The sequence below is a fragment of the Macaca nemestrina genome, chromosome 5, assembly GCF_043159975.1.
Source record: "Macaca nemestrina isolate mMacNem1 chromosome 5, mMacNem.hap1, whole genome shotgun sequence".
Classification (NCBI taxonomy): domain Eukaryota; kingdom Metazoa; phylum Chordata; class Mammalia; order Primates; family Cercopithecidae; genus Macaca; species Macaca nemestrina.
Genome location: NC_092129.1, coordinates 6,517,806 through 6,537,630, shown reverse-complemented (window position 1 = coordinate 6,537,630; position 19,825 = coordinate 6,517,806).

The window sequence follows — 19,825 nt, the reverse complement described above, 5'->3', positions numbered from 1 at the left end:
GCGTGTTCTTCTTCCTAATCACTTATTAGCCTTAACACAGTGAAAGACTCCCTTCTTCTGAACTTTACATGGCAGCCCATGCTCAGGTAATTTTCCACTCTCCAGCTCTTTCTCAGTCTTCATTGATGATATGTTCTCTGTTTCACCAAGAAACTTTGGCAACACTCAGCCCTCAGACCTCAGCCTTTCTCTTCTTACCCTGTGCTTTCCCAACTCAAGCTTCTTCCTCCTTAAACCCGTCCCCTCAATGCCCTCATCGAAGTAGATGAATCCTCCATCCACCCAGGTGCTTGCATAAGAAACTAGGTAACCAGCAACAACATTCTCTCTCAGTTCAAGAAACTAATAGATGTTCTCTCAAACCCATCCAGACTCTGCCAGTTTCTCATTAGCGCCATGCACAGCTCTGCCCTACATCCTAATCCTCTCACCTGGATCATGACCATTGTCCCCAAATGACTTTCTGCAGCCGCCCCTGCCCTCCTGAATCTCCTCCCTGGATGCCATCCTCTCATTTGGCAGACTACCTTCCTCAATAGTTTGTTCACACTAGCATAAAATTTTCCAGAAACCAGACATTGCATCTTGATTCTACTCATCACATGTAGCTTGTATGTGTCAGGGGCATCCATCCAATGCTTTCTCCAAGTCACCTGCCTGTTCAAGTTTCTTTCACTCAGCTGATTGCACCTTTCCTGGCTCCCTGGTCATGTGTGTTATGCAGCTCAACTCTTTTGTTACACCCCTTAAAGCAATGCTGTTGAATAATAATTGTCAGTGATACATCATAATACAAAACAAACATTAAACTAATAGAATGCATTTGAGCCTGAAAACTGCCTACCCCACCAACATCTCACCATTTTTCATTTTTTTCACCCCACTCATAATGGATGAAAAGGCAGGAGGATTCCGATCACATCTCTCCGATGGTCTTTGCTTCACCTTCTGGTTCCTAGTTCTAGGACTTCGTTTGATTCATTGGACCTTCCTTTTTTCCTTTTTGTTTGTCTTTTCTGTTGTTGTTTTAATGTAAAAGCATTGTATCATTCTTATTAGCAGCATTTTTTCTCTTTTTCCAGTATAAAAAATAATGATGCATCTTGCAATCAACAGAGTATTACATAACAATTAAATATTGTAAATGCCCAGGTTTTAAAATTATTATTATCCTACTATTCTAAATACTTCAGTGTACTGTCTTTACAACAAGTACATTTTTCTCATAAAATTTGGTATCATTACTGTGTATCAGAAAATTAAAAATACATCCATGATGCCATCTAATACCCAATCATATTCAAATTACTCCAATTGTCCCAAAAACATCTTACATAGTTTCTCCTGAACTAGAATTCGGTTAATTTACATGTATTGCATTTGACTATAAATGGTAATATTATTAATACTGTGTATATGCTACTCACTAGAAATGATTATTTTAACAAAAAATATTTTATAGGCATTGTTGTTGAATTCATTCTCATCCTATTTTTATCTTTTGGCCCTCATTTTAAAAACAGCTTTATTGAAACAAGTTTTACATCTCAGAAAATTCATCTATTTCAAGTAAAAATTCAATGATTTTTAGTTACTTTACCAAAGTAAAAGTTTATTTACTTTGCCAAGTAAATAAACAAAGAATTATTTACTTGGCAGGGATCAACACCTGACCTAAAGTGGGATTTAGATTCGTGAGGAGGTTCAGTATGACTGGGCTCTATGCCCCAACACATGGTATAATGTCAAGATTTGGGCTCTAGACAGATAGGTAGAGTTAGAGACATAGAGATGATAGAGATGGAGATAGAGTATTAGTCAAGGTTCTCTAGAAAGAACAACCAGGAGATATATATATATCTATTTTATATATAAATATTCTATATATATATTCTATATAAATAGAATATATAAATATTCTATTTTATATATATATATATATGAATTTATTAAGAAGTATTGACTCACATGATAACGAGGTGAAGTCCCACAAATAGGCCATCTGCCAGCTAAGGAGCAAGGAAGTCAGTCAGAATCGCAAAACCTCAAAAGCAGGGAAGCAGACAGTGCAGCCTTCAGTCTGTGGCTGAAGGCCTGAGAGCCCCCAGCAAACCACTGGTGTAAGTCCAAGAGTCCAAAAGCTGAAGAACTTGGAGACTGATGTTCGAGGGCAGGAAGCATCCAGTATGGGAGAAAGATGGATGCCAGAAGGCTCAGTAAGTCTAGTCCTTCCACCATGTTCTTCTGCCTGCCTTTTTTTTTTTTTTTTTTTTTTCCAGAGTCTTGCTCTATCATCAGGCTGGAGGGCAGTGGTGCAGTCTTGGCTCACTGCAGCCTCTGCCTTCCAGGTTCAAGCAATTCTCCTGCCTCAGCCTCCCGATTAGCTGGGACTACTGGCGTGTACCACCATGATCAGCTAATTTTTGTGTTCTTTGTAGAGACGGGTTTTCACCATATTGGCCATCTTCTGCCTGCTTTTATTCTGCAGCTGATTAGATTGTGCCAACCCAGATTGAGAGTGGGTCTGCTTCTCCCAGTCCACTGACTCAAATGTAATCCCTCACAGACACACCTAGGAACAATACTTTGCATCCTTCAATCCAATCAAGTTGATACTCAATATTAATATATATGTATATATATATACACACATACAGAGAGAGAGAGAGAGAGAGAGAGAGAGAGAAGTACACAGTTCCATCTCCTCTATCTCTTTCTCTTTGGTGCTTGACTCATTTCCTTTGGTTATCTTTATTCTTAGGCAGCCTCCCTGAAAATAGTGACAATCTAGTTATCTTATAAACTTAGAAAACAAAAAAATCCTTAATTGATCAAAAATGCCATTATCAAAGGTCCTGAATTGGCCCCAAGTAAACAAAGTGCCCCTTCCTGAACTCTAATTGTCCACGGTAGGGCCCGGTGCCTATTCCTGGAGTTGGAGCAAAATTGGACCAATCAAAGAACATGGACAGGGGTGTAGGAGGTTCCAAAGGGAAAACAGGAACTATTACCAGAAAAAGAAAAATTGGATGCTTGCCAGGGAAAAATGGTATCCTTCCACTACAATCCTCTGTATCAGAGCAGACAAACGTTTTCTGGAAAGGTCTAAATAGTAAGTATTTTAGGCTTTGCTGACCATGCAGTCTGTGTCGTAACTATTCAACTCTGCCACTACAGTGCAAAAGGAGTCATAGACACTATGTAAAGGAATGAGCATTGCCATGTTCCAAACTACTTTATTTACAAAAACTTGCAGCAATCCCAGGTTGGCCCGCAAGCTGTAGTTTGACAATTCTTGCTCTAGGTCATCAACAGGACTGCTATGATTTGAATATTTCTGTCATCCCAAAATTCATATGTTGAAATCTTAACCCCCAAGGTAATGGTATTGGAAGATGGGGGCGTTGGGATGCAATTGGAGCCCTAATAAAAGAGTGCCACGGAAGCTCATTTTCCCATTCCACTGTGAGGACACAGAGAAAAGACACCATCTGTCCACCAGAAAGTGGGCCCTCATCAGACATCAAATCTGCTAGTCCCTTAATCTAGGAATTCCCAGCCTCCAGACTGAGAAATAAATTCTTGTTGTTTATAAGCTTCCCAGTTTGTGGTATTTTGTTATAGCAGCCCAAAAGGACTAAGACAAGAACCCATATCCAGTGACAACAGACGCGGTTGTAGCTGTCTGCTAGACAGCCTGCCATATGCTTTTAAATAGTGTATCTTAGCCATATGGTGTTTTAAAAGCCAACTCAAAGTTCTCCTTCAAATATTATCAAGAAGCTGAGTTCCCACTAATGACCAGTTACTAAGAATATAATAACAATGATAAATCTCAAATTAAAAGTACTATCAGAAGCTAAAGGGAATTATAAGAATCTTTGTTTTTGTAATGATTTAAACATGACAAAATTAGACGATATTGAAATAATCTAATATTTCATTGCAAATATTCATACTTCACTATATCTAATTAAATTTCTGACAGTTGTTAAAATCGTCAAGCACCAATATTTCTTTTATCTAGGCAAGCCATATTATTCCTGCCTTACTAAATAAGAAAACTAATACTTTTAGAGACATGTGAACAATTTTGTCCTTCACATCTAACATTTAAAACCAAATTTAGTAACTCATATCTCTAAGACTTTTATAATAAAATTATAGTAGTAGAATTGTTAAACTATATAAAACTCTAGAGTTCAAAAGTTGTATAATTATGACAATAAATACAAATTGTTCATGGTCTGTTATTTGTTTTTTATAGCTTGAATACATTTGCAAACATGATCTTTATTACAGTTTTTGTACTGGCACTACTTACTTATATTTTTACTATATTCATTTTTTATCTCCTCCTATATCTCTAAATTTAACTTTTATTGTATTGGTGTCATAATTTACCAAACATGCATAATGAGCACCATTCCCAATCCACACAGTTTAGTTAATTCGCTTCCAACATCTGTGTCATAATTATGTCAGTGTTTCTGATTACTTCTGTTAAATAAAAAACTTTAGACAAATTACATTTAGTAGAGTTTATTTGAGCAAATAACTACTCATAAATTGGGCAGCACCCTAACCAAGCAGAGGTCCAGACAACTCCATTTAGGACTGTGGGCTGGTCATATTTATAAACAGAAGAGGGAAGTGACATAGGGAAGCAGCTTGATTGGTAATAGCTCCAGCACTTGCCTTATATGGACATGGTCTGATCTGTTGGCAGACTGTAATTGGCTGAAGCTCAGCTGCTGTGATTAGCTGAAACTCAAATATCTGTTACAAAAATATACTCCTAAGTTAGCATTTTGTTTACATACTGAGTTAGGTTGCAGTTCAGTATGTACAGAGGCAGCTTACGCCAAATTCCATTTAATTTAACACTTTTTGAGTGATATCGTTTGGATCTGTGTCCCTACCCAAATTTCATATCAGATTGTAATCCTCAGTGCTGGAGGTGGGCCTAGTGGGGGGAGATTCGATCGTGGGGGCAGTTTCTAATTGTTTAGTGCCATCCCACTAATGCTGTTCTCATGACTGAATTCTCACAATAGCTGGTTGTTTAAAAGTGTGTAGTGCCCCTCATCCTTCCTCTTGCCCTGGCATGTGAAGATGTCTGCTCCCACTTTGCCTTCTACCATCAGCAAAACTCCCTGAGACTTCCCCAGAAGCAGATGGTTCCATGTTTTCTGTACAGCCTGTGGAACCACAAGCCAATTAAACTGCTCTTCTTTATAAATTACCCATTCTCAAGTATTGCTTTATAATAGTGTAAGAATGAACTGATACAAAAAATTAGTACTGAGGAGTGGAGCATTCCTAAAAAGATACCTGAAAATGGGTAAGTGATGTTGGAACTGGGTAACAAGCAGAGGTTGGAAGAGTGTGGAGGGCTCAGAAGAAGACAGGAAGATGAGGGGAAATTTGGAACATCTTAGAGACTTGCTAAATTGTTGTGACCAAAATGATGTTAGTGACATGGACAATGAAGTTCAGGCTGATTAGGTCTCAGATGGAGATGAGAAACTTATTGGGAAATTGAATAAAGGCAACTTTTCTTTTTAGTCAAGAGCCTGGCTGCATCGTTTCCCTCCTTTAGGGATCTGTGGAACTTTGAACTTGACAGTGATAATTTAGGGTATCTGGTGGAAGAAATTTCTAAGCAGCAAAACATTCAAGATGTGGCCTGGCTGCTTCTAACTTCCTGTGCTCATATGCATGAACAAATAAATGTCCTGAAACTGGAACTTACATTTAACAAGGAAGTAGAGGGTAAATGTTTGGAAAATTTGCAGCCCAGCCATGTGGCAGAAAATAAAAACCTGTTTTCAGGGGAAGAATTCAATCTGGCTGCAGAAATTTGCATAAGTAAAGAGGAGCTGAATTGTAATAGCCAAGAGGATGGAGAGACCTCAAAGGCATTTCAGAAATCTTGGTGGCAGCTCTTCCCATCATAGTCCCAGATGGCTAGGAGGGAAGAATGGTTTCATGGGCCATGCCCAGGGGTCTGCTGACCTGTGCAGCCTTGGGACATTGCTCCCGACATCCAGGCTGCTCCAGCTTCAGCCTTGGCTAACTGGAGCCCAGGTACAGCTGGGGCCACTGCTCCAGAGTGTGCAAGCCATAAGCCTTGTCAGCTTCTGCATGGTGTTAAGCCTGTAGGTGGATAGAGTACAAGACATGAGGCTTGTTAGCCTCTGCCTAGACTTCACCAGATGTACAGAAAAGCCTGGATATTCAGGCTGAAGCCTGCTGCACAGTCAGAGCCCTCACTGAAAGCATCTGCTAGGGCAGTGTAGCAATGAAATGTGGGACTGGATTCCCCACAAAGAGTCCCCACTGGGGCACTGTCTAGTGGAGCTGTGAGAAGGCCACCATCCTCCAAACTACAGAATGGTAGATCCACCAGCAGCTTGTACCCTGTGCCTGGAAAAGCCATAGGCATTCAATGCCAGCCCAAGAGAACAGCCATGGGGGCTGAACCCTGTAAAGTCACAGGGGTGGGTGGAGCTGCCCAAGGCTTTGGGAGCCCACCCCTTACACCAGCATGCCCTGGATGTGGGACATGAGTCAAAGGAGGTCATTTTGAAGCTTTAAGATTTAATGACTGCCTTGTTGGGTTTAAGACTCGCACAGAGCCTGTAGCCCCTTTCTTTTGGCCAATTTCGCCCTTTTGGAATGGGAGTATTTACACAATGCTTATACCCTCATTGTATGTTGGAAGTAACTACCTTGCTTTTTTTTATTTTATAGGCTCATAGGCAGAAGGGATTAGCCTTGACTAAGATGAGACTTTGTACTGTGGACTTTTGAGTTAATAATGAAATGAGTTAAGACTTTGGGGACTGTTGGGAAGGCATGATTGTATCTTGCAATATGAGAAGAATATGAGATTTTGGAGGGGACAGGGGTAGAATGATATGGTTTGGATCTGTGTCTCCACCCAAATTTCATGTCAAATTGTAATCCCCAGTGTTGGAGAGAGGGTCTGGTAGAAGGCAATTGAGTGCTGTTTCTAATGGTTTAGCTATCTCCCTAGTGTTGTTCTTGCTATAGAGTTCTCACAATATTTGGTTGTTTAAACGTGTGTAGCACCTCCCTACTCCTTCCTCTTGCTCTGGCCATGTGAAGTTCCTGCTCCCACTTTGCCTTCCACCGTGAGTAAAACTATCAGAGGCCTACCCAGAAGCAGATGTTTCCAGGCTTCTTGTACAGACTGTGGAATCATGAGCCAATTAAATCTATTTTCTTTATAAATTACCCAGACTCACATATCTCTTTATAGCAGTGCAAGAATGCACTGAAAAACTGGGACAGAAAATATCCCTCTGAATAAGGGAATTTCTTATTTAGGTGACATTAAAAGACAAAAATGAAACTAGCAATTTTGATAAAATGTGATCTTTTTTTCATGGAAATAGGGACAAAATAAACAGTTTAATTTGCACACACAGTAGTGGGTTCTACCAGATGGATAAAGGCTCCAGTGAAGTTAGGTAATCTTGTCCAAATCAAACAGCTTATAGTGGAGTGGGTATGTTTGTCTCTGACCTCAGGAATTACCCATCCTTTTACACCTTTTTATAACCTTTTATACCCTTTTATATAGTTATCAAAGTTGTGGAAAGTTGTTTTTCCTTTGTTTTTGTTTTGCAGAATGGTTGTCTGCTATAATCAGTACCCCAGAAAACATCAACATTGTAGTTATTTGTGTTATGTGTATTTGGGTAACTTCCTGACCCCTATAAAGTGAACACTCTTGCAGGAATTGTTTGCTCCTGTGGAAAGCCTGGTGCAGAGATGTAGAGATGTTGACATCCAGTTTTGCTTCTGGTCTTTACCAAACAAAGAACTGCTCAAGTTGGTAAGCTTTTCTGAAATTCAGTGATGTGGTTAGACTTTGTGTCCCCACCCAAATCTCATCTTGAATTATAATCCCCATAATCCTATCCTCACATGTCAAGGGAGAAACCAGGTGGAGGTAATTGAATCATGGGAGTGGTTTCTGCCATGCTGTTCTCATGATAGTGAGTGAGTTCTTACAAGATCTGATGGTTTTATAAGGAGCTCTTCCCTCTTCGCTTGGCACTTGTCCTTCCTGCCTCCTTGTGAAGAAGATGTCTTGCTTCCCCTTCGCCATCCGCTATGGTTGTAAGTTTCCTGAGGCCTCTGGGGCCATGCTGAACAGTGAGTTAGTTAAACCTCTTTCCTTTATAAATTACCCAGTCTCAAGCAGTTCTTTACAGGAGTATGAAAACAGACTAATACACTGTTTCTTTTGTAGCCCCTCTGTAGATTACATATGAAAAGGTCTAGATAAATAGTAGTTCACTTTTATTTGAAGTTGTACCTTGTATGTAGCAGACAGGACAATGTGGGTAGTGTTATGAGGTACAAAGAAGCATAAGCCACAGTCTTTATAAACAGGAAGACTGCCAATTTAATTGAAGAAATGAGACACAAAAACATGATATAAACAATGCTACCAATCATCGTAAATTAATGATACAATACGTACTGGACAGAGTTTTCCAAGGTGTGAAACAGAAATCCCTTTTGTGGGTCTACACAATCAAACCTGAATTCAAATGCAAATCTAAAACTCTGGACACAGTAGATCCCACTTGAGTATTCTAAATGCAGATTAGGATATTAAAAGCTCTGAGAAATCCTGTGGCAAAGAAATCTAATTAAATTCATATAAATCAGCAACTCCCAGTGTACTTTACCACTTACCCCTGCTTTAATGAAGAAAAAAACATCATAAAACCCAAGCAGAGTGTTCTTTAGGCCATGTTTGTAAAATGCCACCCCAGAAGCTGCAGGCTGAGCGAGAGCCTGATGAATGGGCATGATGTTCCTGGGGACACAGAATACAATGGAAGAGGGTGAGAGGTAAGGCGAGAAGCAGCCTTTCCAGGTTTGGGATGATGCAGAGATTGTGGGTTCTTAATAGGTGGGGTGACTCCCACACCCTCATGTCCATCAAAATTCCCATCCTGTTGCCTTCACTGTGGTGGTTATTCAATGTATGTTTGATGAATTAACTTGGCAGAATTAGAAAACTGAAATTCCTATTTGGAGGGTAGAGAGTAAAACAAACTGAGTACAGCACAGAAGTAGAACTAAGGCTGGGAAGGAAAGGGAGGGAAGGATCCCAGCAGAGAAAATTAACACCTGGGGTTGGGCACGGTGGCTCACGCCTGTAATCTCAGCACTTTGGGAGGTTGAGGTCAGTGGATCATTTGAGGCCAGGAGTTCAAGACCAGCCTAGCCAACATGGCAAAACCCCATCTCTACTAAAAATACAAAATAAGCCGGGCATGGGGTGGTGCATGCCTGTAATTCCAACTACTCAGGAGGCTGAGGCTGAGGCTGGAACCTGGGAGGCGGAGGTTGCAGTGAGTCAGGATTGTGCCACTGCACTCCAGCCTGCATGACAGAAAAAGACTACATCTCAAAAAAGGAGGAAAGAAAATCAACACCTAACTGAGAATAATGTGTGGGATCTGTGCTGCAGGTATTTCATACCCTGTCTCATTGAACCCTGACAATTATTTAAGACAGAGAAGGATTATATTTAGAGGGAAAGACAGAGGTAACAAAGAAAGGAAAGAAATTCTGAACAGCAAAGAAATAGAAATGGCAAAGCAAAAGATGGCCGAACAGGGCTGGAATCACATGCAGGCAAGAGTGCAAATGAAGGAGAAGGGAAGAAAATTTCCTCCAGAAAAATTATTACCAACGTTTAAAAACTGATGAATTTTACTTTTCATAGCTCCAACAGACTCCAGATTTCTGAACTATTTTATCTTACTAGTTTCTATAACATTAATAAGAATTATACATTTAGGACAATTACCATGGTTATTCTTTCCTTTTTAAAAAGATGTATCCTACTTCCTATTTTCTGACGTTCTGATACCCTCCCAGGTCTCTATTTTTGTACTCTAAAAATAATCTTTAGTAGTTGGATATGTTCTTTAGTTAATTCACCTGCAGCACCGCATTTAATGCCATCTGGAACCACTAATTTTATTTTGTTTAAATTATCCAAGTGTGCTCTTACCTGAATTTCAACAGCCGGTATTTTCACAAAGTCTTCATTATTTTATAATTTTCCAGAATTGTATTTCTTTCCTTTCCAGCACTTTACAAGGAATGATTAAAGACACTAGAAGAACAGAAGCTCTGTGAAACGTGCTACTTTGAGATGTCTCAATTTTAACAACGAATGTCAGGAAGATATGTTTGAAACAATAGATTTTCACTTGTTAATTTTCTTTCACATGCTCAATTAAAAGCATCTTCCAATTTTACTTTAAAAGCCTTCATTTTCAAACCAGCAGGATACTGATTTAATCTGCTTTGAAAGATATTTAATAAAGCACAGTCATAAACAATTATTTCAATATCTAATGGAGCACAGGTGGGCTTATAAGACTAGAAAGGGAAGCAGTGAGGACTTTATTCATAAAGGAGTGGGCCCTTTCCAGAATGATCTACACTAGAGGATTTAACCCCTTGCTCTCAGGTGCTGCCCAGTCCTACTGTATTTGACTCCAGACACCAGGCTCTCACTGGAAGATCAACCTCCACCCAGTCTACACCATTCCTGATTCAGAAAAATTTAAAGAACTCAACAATCTAGCACTTGGTGTCTAACCATTTTCACCTCAAAGTCCTCTCTAGTCTTGCAACCCAGTTTACTACCTGGCTTCTGTCCTTTTCCTTATGCCTATATTTTGTTTAAGTCAGCTTCCCAGTAACACTGGCCTTCTGGGACAAGGATCTCATCTTGCTTTGAACATCTACCAGCCGCCACAGCTTTTCCATTGCCTACGTCATATCTACCTGCACCTGGACCCTGCCTAAGACTGAGCTCCACTGTTTGAAGATAAACTTTCCCAATGTCTGCTGCCTTTCTGTGTAAACTTCTACACGTCACTTGGTTTAGAGTTCTCACTGTGTCCTTCTGCCTGCAGCTAGGACATCTCCCTACCTCGTGTCGTCCACCACACTGGCTTTTTGGCTGAATTTATACTCACCAATTTTCCCATCCTTTGAAGTACATGCTCTAAGTGTACATTCACAGTCCCTCCAGATGGCCACGCCAGGGATCAAAGCTCTTTTGGTCTTGATCTCTCACACTTTCATTTATTTTAGTAACAACCTGGCCAGGTTGACATAGTCTGAGCTCTAAAATCATCTATGATATCTAGATTAAAATGCAACTGACAAGGAGCAGCAAATGACCAGCAAGTGTGGTCACCATCCTAAATCATTTAGATTTTTCTCCTGAGAAATCTCTATAAAAATATTGAGCAAAGAAAACATAGAATCTGATTTTTAAATGATGAAGACCACGCAGGCAGCAACTGGTGAGTAACAGGTACTCTCGCTCTTCCGTGCCTTTCCTCTGCATTTTTGTTTCAATGTCCTCTAGCTTTCTTATCATGAAACACAGTTAAGATACTGTTTACTGAACCTCCTAGCTGTAATAGGAAAGATAAATAAAATTCAGCCAAACTTGAACACTCTAGGAAGTGAGAAAGAGGTGAGACTAGAGGCAGGGAGGCCAGGAGGATGGCTGGAACCTTGCCAAAGGAAAGGGAAGTGAGCAGATGAGCAGAAGCATGGCTGAGACAGATTGTGGAGAGTAGGAAGCGATCGCTTATCTGGGGTAGAAATGAAGGAGAAAAAAGGGATCCTCCACATTTCTGAATGGGGTAGATTTGTAAAGCTGATGAGCCCATGGTGCAGGAATCCACACATTCAATCATTCATCCATTAATTTACCAAACGTGGTAATTCCCATGTCTATGCAGCGAAAGGCACATTTGGAACAGATACATGACCGTGGAAGTCAGGAAGAGATGTCTTGACTGGTAACTCATCAACACATAAGCCGAGGTTGAATGTCATGAAAAAAATCAAAGGAAAAAGCCAAAGAGAGTTTGTAAAATTATCAGGAAAAACAACAGGAGGAGGCAAATTTTAAAGCTTACACATTCAAGAATACCTAATTTAAACTGAAAAATCCCTCAGGGAATAAAACTTAAAGACATTATTGGGACTATTGACAGCATTTGAACCTGATCCGGAAATTATACAGTAGCAGTACCTTAATGTTACATATCCTGATTTTGATAACTGGACTATAGATATTTAAAAGAATGTTTGTTTTGTGGAAGATACATTCTGAATTATAAAGGTGCATTGTGTCTGCTACATACTTTCTAATAAATCAGAAAAATAAAATGCGTGTAAATTTAACATATAATTATAATCTAATTTATAAATATACAAAATAGATACAAATCATATATAGCATATATGTGTGCATGTGTATATATGTGTGTGTATGTGTGTGTATGTGTGTGTGTATGTAGAGAGAGAGGGAGCACTAAAATAAATAGAGAAATATATAAACAATGGGAAAGGCTGACAAAGGATATCCAGGTGTATTTATCCAATCTTACAACTTTTCTGTAGGGTTTTCAAAAAGCCTAAACTATTCAAATTTAGTCTGAAATTATTTCAAACTAAAAAGTCATATAAAAACAAAGTATTTTTATGAACACTTGAGAAAATTTGGTCACTTTGGAAAAGTTAAAAGGAAAGGAAAAACTCTTCTGGAGGAAAAAGGATGAAAGACTATTTAATATAAATCAAGTAAAAACTGTGTTTTAATGTAAGGCATATGAAATCTGCCCCATTCACTAATAACCACTCCTCAATCAAAAACCAAACCTATGTACACAGAAAGATGAAGCTGGGATATTAAAATTCTGGACAACATTGGCAGGTGGGCTTGAGTTCCTGTGCATCAGCAATTTCTGGCAACTGCATATTGAATATGCGACAAGCACCCGATCTAATGGTGGTGCGTCCACCAGCAATAAGAGTCTAGGAAGCCCTGCCTGAAAGCAGGCCTGGGGCTTATTTTGCTCAGAGCAGCCTCTGTGTCCTCACAAGAGCCCTTCTGGCCTCAGTACTTTGTGGAGGGCAATGGAGTTTGCCAGTTCTCTCTGTGACGCATGTAAGGCCACATATAAATATCCCCAGAGATGGATTAAAGGTGGTGAGTCAAGCCTAGTTTTTTCTATTTTGTCATTTTTGTGGGGGGAATATGATAAAAATATTGATTGTCTTAAGGATTATGTTCATTAACTCTATTAAAAAATTCTATTCGTTGTAAGTTAAGTGGAGCTTATGATAAGGCTAGAGGTGGCACAAGGAAATCTGATGCAGGAACAGAGCTACAGCCAGGAGAGGCTGGAAACAGCAATTGCTGAGTAACAGGTGCTCTCTCTCTTCCACCCCTTTCCTCTGTGTTTTTGTTTCAATTTCCTTTAGCTTTTTTTTGTTTTAATCATGATCCACAGTTAGAATATTTTTTACTCAACCTCCTAGCTGTAATAGAAAAGATAAATAAAAATCAGCCAAACTTGAATATACTAAAAATATACAACTTTTCTGCTGATTTTCATCATGGAGGCCAAGATAATATAATGGGAAAAGAGGCTGGGCATGGTGGCTCACACCTGTAATCCCAGCATTTTGTGAGGCCAAGGCGGGTGAATCGTCTGAGGTCAGGAGTTTGAGACCAGCCTGGTCAACATGGCAAAACCTCGTCTCTACTAAAAATACAAAAATTAGCCAGACATGGTGGCAGGTGCCTCTAATCCCAGCTACTTGGGAAGCTGAGGCAGGAGAATCACTTGAACCTGGGATACAGAGGTTGCAGTGAGCCAAGAATGCGCATTGCCCTCTAGCTTGGGTGACAAGAGCAAAACTCCATCTCAAAAAAATAAAAAATAAAATAAAATTAATGGGAGAAGAATAGTCTTTCAACAAGTGGTGCTGTGACAACTGGGTTTCCACATGCAAAAGAATAAAATTGAGCCCCTACCTCACACCATATACAAAACAACTCCAAATAGATAAATAGCCTACATATAAAAATTCAAATCATAAAATTCTTAGAAGAAAACCCAGGGGTAAGTCCTTATGTTCTTGCATTTGGCAATGAATCAACTGATGTAATAACAAAAGCACAAGTAACAAAATAAAAAAATAGATAAATTAGACTATCAAAACTGAAAACTTTTGTGCATCAAGGGACATTTTCAAGAAAATAAAAGACAATCTACAGAATAGAGGAAAGTATTCACAGATCATTTGTCTAATAAGGATCTAGTATCCAGAATGTGTAAAGAACTCATACAACTAAACAATAACAGAGACACAAGCTGATTTAAAATAAATGAAGGACTCATATAAACATTTTTTCAAAGAAAAAGATATAAATGTCCAATGAACACATAAAAAGATGCTCACTATCATTAGTAATTAGGAAAATGCAAATCAAAGCCACAATGAAGTACCAGCTAATACCCACTAAGATAGCTATAACAAACAGGATTACTTTCAATTTTAATTTGGAAAACAGAAAGTAACGGGAGTTGAGGATGTGGAAAAAATGAAACATTAATATAGAACTGCTGCAATGTAAAATGATTCGGCGATGTGGAAAACAGTTTGGCAGTTCCTTAAAAAGTTAAACACAGAATTACCGTATGATCCAGCAATTTCACTCTGAGGTGAAGACACCACCCCACCCTCTGCCAAAATTGAAAACAGATACTTAAAACAAATACACGTAGATGCAAATTCATAGCAACAATATTCACAATAGCTAAAAGGTGGGAACAGCTCGAATGCCCATCAATAGATGAATGGATTCACAAACTGTTGTATACAAATAAATTAAAATTGTATTCAATGTCTAAAAGACATGAAGTCCTGATACATGCTACAATGTAAATAAACCTAGAAAATTCTATGTTAAGTGAAAGAAGTCAGACATAAAAGCTCCCATATTGTTTACTTACATAGAAATATCCATAATAGATAAAGTGTGTCAATAATAGGTAAATCTGCAGACACAGAATGCAGATTGGTGGTTTCCAAGGCTAGAGGAAGGAAGAACAGGGAGCGACAGCTTAATAGGTGTGGGGTTTCCTTTTGAGGTGATGAAAATGTTTCTGAAGTAGATAAAGGTGATGATTGTATAACACTGTGACTGTAGTAAATGCCACTGAATTTCTTACTTTAAAAAGGTTAAGTTTATGTCAATTTCACTTTGAATACAATTTTCCTCATTTCTATTATTGACCGGAGTCTCCGTTCCTATTTGGTGATTAAAATATTAGATACACTCAACAACCATTTGTGGTTTAAAGCTCGACGCCTTTTGATAGTCTTTGTGGATTGAACTTTATTTAAACTATCATTCTGTCAGTGATCCATCCACTTTTGCCTATTTTAAGGATGGCTCTCACCATATTAATAAGGTGTGACTGGGGGGTGCAGGCAGTGTGGCTATAGTCGCTTCTTCCCTGGTCATCATCTAACATCATTCATTATTGAAATTGTAAGTAATGTGTCCTCCCTGTTTGGACAATGTGTGCTGATTACCCTGCTGGGGGATGATGGGCCATTAACAGTCTCCGAGAGGCCCCAGAAGCACCTCCATTGTTATTTCCAGCTGAGGGGCTGCCCACAGCCTTAGCTGGGAGGAGACCCTCACCTCACACACTCACAACCCTGCCTGGGCACTCAGAGACATTTGGTTATTGTACATGTACCCTTGGGCATGCAGAAAAAGTCAGGGCCATGTCTGTGTCCTTCCAGATCTGGAATCACCAGGGTGTTATCACTCTTGCCCTTCCCTCCTGCCATGCCCAGTGGAGAACCCTTCAGGGCTGCTGCTTTCATTGGTGGATCCACAGTTATGTTAGTCAGGATTCTCTAGACAGACAGAACATGTGGGGGGTGTGTGTGTGTTTGTGTGTCACACACACACAGAGAGAAAGAGAGACTGATTTTGAGAAACTGGCTCAAAATCGTGGGTGCTGGTAAGTTTAAAATCTGTACACTAAGCGGGCAAGCTAGAGATTTAGGTAAGAGTGGATGTTAAAGTCTTTATTCCAAAGGCTAGAAATTCAGGTAGAATTTCTCTTTGGTAGTCTAGATGTAGAATCCCTTCTTCTACAACAAACATTAGCCTTTGCTCTTGAGGTTTTCAACGAAATAGATGATGCCTACTCACATTGTGGAGAATAATATGGTTTTACTTAAAGTCAAATGATTATAAATGTTAATCATATCTAAAACACACTTTTACAGCAACATTCAGATGGGTGGTGGACCAAATAACTGGGTACCATGTCCTGCCAAATAGAAATATAAAATTAAACATCACAGTCACACAGAGGGAACCTGGGTCCTGACCTATGAGTCTGCCAAGCCAGCTCTGGACAGTCCACCTGTGGGCATTTGTATGAAGGAGAATGCAATTCTGCTTTATTTTGTCCATTATTTTTCCTGTTACTTTTTTTTTTTTTTTTTTTTGCCTGAATTCTAACAGATGTCTACTCCCTTATCCTTGTTACAATAATTGGATACAGCATCCTGCCTCCTTTCTCCTGGGAAATCTAAGAGGCTAGAGAAAGAGAAGTGACTCCTAGTTCCCCTTTCATCTCCAAAATGTGTCATGCAAAACTCTTTTCTCTCTCTGAGAGCCTCGAGTTCACTGGTATAATATGTAGCATGTGGCATGAAAAGCCTCCTCTAGTTCACAAGTTGTCTGCAGTCTCCTTGGTCTGCCATGGGCAGAGTGTGTCATCCGAGCTTCACCGGGATGTGCTGGTTGTGAGGAAGGAAGAGGAAACTGTACATTTGTGTCTCAGGTGTTCAGGCCAATGCTCTCCAGGTCATCCTGCCGCACTCTATTCCATGCCAGCCACATTCACAGATAGAAGGACTCAGCATCATGATTCCAAACTCCCAGAGGAGCAAATTTGTTACCCCATGTGGAGTTCTTGCCTGCTCCTGGTCCATGCAGTTGGGACAGGAAGGAGGGGGATACAGGGACCCCTCCATAAGGATGTGCAACTCTAGATCCCTAGTCCACGTGCAGACATAAATCGCCTTTCTAAAATGACATACCAGTGTGCATGTGAGGACACCTGCATGTAAGTTTGCAGGTAACAAGAACTAGACAACTGCTTGACGCTTTCTGAAGACCAGAAAATGACTTACTGGGAATTATTGAAAATGAAATTAGAAATCATAAAACAATATGCTATGTAAGGATCTCTTATAACTATCTTTGCTAATCCTTATCAATTTTCCAGGAGAATAGAGATGAGGATGATTCTTCCTTCTTTCCTTGCATATTCTCTGTACCTGGTCCTCCCTTACCCTGTATGTCTGCTCCTGACATCAGCATTCTGATTACTTGGTGCTCCAAGGTATTAACCTCACTTCGTCCACTTGGTCAAAGAATAGTCCTGGTCAAAAGTAATTTAACTCAGATGCTGTTGTCTACCTTCATCTCGTGCTCTGCAAAGTGCTGGCTGCCACTTTACTAGTCAACAGAAATGACTGTGCATGGCTGTAGTTCTTTGCTCTGAGCCAGTATTTTCTGCCAAACTAGCAGCTTTCTCTGCCAGTATCAGTTTTCTCTACTGCATAGTGATGGGAGGAGGATATAAACCTCTTTTTTCTGTGGGAAGACTTACTGCTAATTGCAGTGGTAATGGAAAAAGTGTCCTACTCACACCCATTGCATATGTTTCATCATCCTTTTCATTTCAAATTGTATATTGAGTAGGGGAGTTTTCTATCTGTAAAAGTCACATAGTGAGATTTTTAACTCTTCATTCATTGACTTATTAGAGTATCTTACGCAGTTTCTATAGTTTGCATGTTTGTTCCCCAAACCTCATGTTGAAATTTGATCCCCAATGTTGGAAGTGAGGCCTAATGGGAGGCGTCTAGGTCATGAGGGCAAATCCCTCATGAGTAGATGAACGCCCTCTCTTTGGGGTGACTCAGTTCTCGCTCTGTTAGTTTCTGAGAGCTGGATGTTGAAAAGAGCCTGGCACTTCTCCCCTGACGTTTGCTACCTCTCCTGCCATGTGGTCTCTGCACATGCCAGCTCCCCTTCACCTCCCACCAGGAGTGGAAGCATCCTGAGGCCTTGCCAAGCAGATGCTGGTGCCATGCTTTCTGTACAGCCTGCAGAACCATGAACCAAATAAACATTTTTTCCTTATAATTCACCCAATCTCAGATATTTCCTTATAGGAATATAAATGGACTAAGACAACAGTCTTCCCTAAGCTTCACAGGGATGCAGAGTCAAGGGCTCTCATTAACATCATTTTTCCCTTATTTTAAATGGAGTGGATTATCGATTATGTATCATCATTTTCTAATGAATATAGACATATTCATCCATAGCCAGCACCCAAACTCCACCACAGACCCCTTTAGCAACTGAAGGTGCCAAGGGCTCTTTGACTGTCAGTGCCACCTGTGGTGGCCTCATCACTCTTGGTTTGTTGCCAGCATAGCTGCCACATTTTTGCATTAAGTATCAGTCATGGTCCTGGCTGCGGGACAAAGATCCACTCAAATGGGATTACTAAAGTTTGATGAAGGGACCTTTTATAAAACTGTGTGGAAGTTAAAGGAAGCCAGTGAGGGATGGCGAGGCACCCTGTGACTTACAACAGTGGAAGCCTTTGTCACTCCGGACCTGATGGGGGGAAGTGGTTACCAGGACCTTGAGAGAGCCTTGTGCCTCTAAGAGACAGCTATGGAAAGAGGCTGTGATGCAACCAGCCCTCCATGACCCTGCATGGAAGGGCCAGAGAGGGGAATGAACACTGGGACCTTGGGCTCTAGTCTCCTCCTGGTGGGTCTCATCAGCCAAGCCCAGAGTGTCTCGCAGGGCGCCATGGATCTGGTTTATGCAGATCAGCCTCCTGAGGCTCAAAGCAGGGCACAGGAGTAGAAAGTGCCTCAGGAGCAGCAAACAGAAATGCTGGGCACAGGTGAGGGATGGCCATTTTAGCCAGGTCTCTAAGTCTTCCTGCACTGCCCTGCTGTCTGGATGATTCCCAGGCTCATTTATAGCCGCTCATCCATATCATAACGACCACGCTCCACTATGACCAAATCCCTCCTCACACGAAAAGACCAGTGGGGAGAAAAGATCAAAGTCAATAGGGTCTGCCCATTCTCGTTGCTCCTTTAAAGAGTTGCTAAGGGTGCCTAAAGATCTGAGACTGACTCTTGGTCATGGTTCCATACCCAACTTCCAATTCTAGTGTTCAGTGACTATTATACAGTCACCAACTGTTTATTGAGATAATACATGAAAGAATAAATAAAAATGGTCTTTTCTCCCCAAAGTAGTTTCATCTACAGTAACTATATGTCTTAGAACTTCTATAACATCCTCATTTCAAATATTCTTACCCAGTGTTCCCATACGATTACAGTTATATTTGAAAGACCAAGTGCCCTGGTTGTCAGCTCTGAACACACAGTCGCTGTAGCTACCCAGACCTGGTTTTAGCATGCCAAATATAGGTGCTGAGGGCAGAAATGGTGACTGATACATTGCAGAGTTCATGTACTGGAGTTATCAATATCCTTGCTCAATGGCACATTGTAATACATCAGCCCTGAAACCAATTTTGTGTGTTCAAATGAAAGTACAAAAATCAATTACTAGAGAAGGATTATTTTTGTATTGCAACCTCTTGCCTTCCAGAGTAATTCAAAAATCATTATAGACCCCAATATTCAGAGAAATACACTTTTTTACCTCTTTCCTGACAGATTTTCTCTTACAAAGAAATGGAGAACATGACAACCTGTTTATTGAAAGGTAAGGAATGTCTTTGTTTTACGGTGATTTCTACTTGAATCCACAGTGATTCTCTATTTCGATCATTAC